The 1957-nt window shown below is 52.1% G+C and overlaps 1 pseudogene; it reads left to right on the top strand.

Moving 5' to 3' along the window:
• The first annotated feature begins 618 nt into the window (after positions 1–618).
• LOC106727922 lies at positions 619–1272 on the top strand (annotated as a pseudogene).
• Positions 1273–1957: the final 685 nt, after the last annotated feature.

Raw genomic sequence — 1957 nt, forward strand, 5'->3', positions numbered from 1 at the left:
CCAATGGAGATGGCTTCTTCCAACATGACAATGCGCCATGCCATGGTGCTCGTACTTTGCAGGAGTGGTTACAAGAACATGAGGGAGACTTTACCTTGCTTAGGTGGCCCCCACAATCACCAGATCTCAATCCAATGGAGCATTTGTGGGACGAAGTTAAAAGAGCCATCAGGCAGCTGGTTCCACAACCATCAAATCTCACAGAACTAGACAGTGCTATTCATCAGGCATGGTGTTAGATTCCTCGCATCACCTTTCAACATCTCGTGGAGTCAATGCCAAGAAGAATCGCTGCAGTATTGAAGGCAAATTTGGCCCAACGAAGTATTGATGGGGTGGTCATAATAATCTGGCCACTCATAATAATATATATCCCACATTCAAAGGCTGTTAAATCACATTGTTTATCCATATCTTCAGAAAAAAATCACTTCTTCTGTCATGGTAAGAGGGAGACCCAGGTCACAGCCTGTGGGATGGATTCTGGGCAGCTGCGATGGGAGGCACTGGGTGGTGGATGCTGCAGGGCAGGGTTGGCACCACTGAGGCTCCTGAGTGGACATGGTGCCTGCAGCCTGGCCCAGGCCCCAGGGTCACAGCCTCTCCCTGTGGCTTCTGGAGGGCTGGACTGCCACTCCTCCTGCTATGATGCCTGGGCAGATCCCGGGCCCTTCCATGACTGCGAGCTCTCTTCCAGGGCTCGGCCCCCTGACCAGACTCCCTAGCTTGGCCCTGACTGCAAAGGAGCTGAAATATGCTGACATTCACAACATTGGGACCATGATCACCCCTTTGCACTTCCTGGAGGTGAAACTGGGCAAGAGGCCTCAACCTGTAAAAAGTGAGCTAGGTGAGGAAGAGGAGTGGGGTGGCAGCCCGATGCCAGAACAAGAAGAAGGAGCAGATGGAGTTTCTGCAGCAGGAATCTGAGTGGCTGGAGCTCATGAATACGGAGCTGAACACCCAGATGGAGGAGCTGAAGCAGAAGCAGCAGCAGCTCATCCTGATGCTCAACCAGCATCACCCCACCTGTATCATCAGGACCGACAGCATTAAGACCCCCGACTCAGAAGGCAACCCACTGCTGGAGCAGCTGGAGAAGAAGTGACCATGGGCTGGGAGGAGGCAGAGGAGGAGGAGGAGATGAGGAGAGAGAGGAGGAGGAAGGTCCCAGAGGGCTCTTCCTTGCTGCATGAAAAACTTTTCAGTGAGGCTCAGCACAGCCAGCATCGGCCAGGCCTTTTTTGTGAAACTCAGATCAGCCACATCAGGGGAAGAAACCCAGGCTGATGAAGTAGTCCTGAGGGGGGCTGTTCTGCCTGGGACCAGGCTTGTAGGAGGCAGGACAGAGGCTCTTGACCAGAGAGATGCTCAACCAGGCAGCTGTGGGCACTTCTCTGGCCTCTCCGCCAGGGCACTCACTCAAAGACCTCCGAGCAGCCAGGAAAAGTCATGAGTTGCAACCGAAATTAGGCTGAGTATGGAACTCAGAGTGAAACTGCAATCTGCCTGCCCCCAGCCCTGCCTCTGACCCTGACCCTGATCCGAATGCAAGGCTGGAGAAGGGCACAGTGCCAGGCCCTGCTGTACCCACCCACCGTGGTCCAGCTCAGTCCTGCCCGGAGTGGCAGCCATGGCACACCCTCACCGGCCCTGATGGAGTTGCTGTGGGCATGAGGCGCGGGGGTCCTTCCAAGGCACATGCTCACTGGATGTTTACTGACTCGCTGTCCTGGTAGGGCTTTCAACTGTATATGTTCTTTATACTTTCTTTTTTAATATAGTTTTTACAAAAAAAAAAGATTTTATACAAGCAATATATAAATGGATTTCTATAACCACTCGATGTGATACAGTATAAATATGCTATAGTTTGTTATGAACAGATATTCAGCAGTTATGGCTGTTGCGTGTAACTTCTAAGTACTGTAGTCTCTGTGGTTAGAGAGAGTGTTGG

This window comes from Myotis brandtii, unplaced genomic scaffold, assembly GCF_000412655.1.
Source record: "Myotis brandtii unplaced genomic scaffold, ASM41265v1 scaffold501, whole genome shotgun sequence".
Lineage (NCBI taxonomy): Eukaryota > Metazoa > Chordata > Mammalia > Chiroptera > Vespertilionidae > Myotis > Myotis brandtii.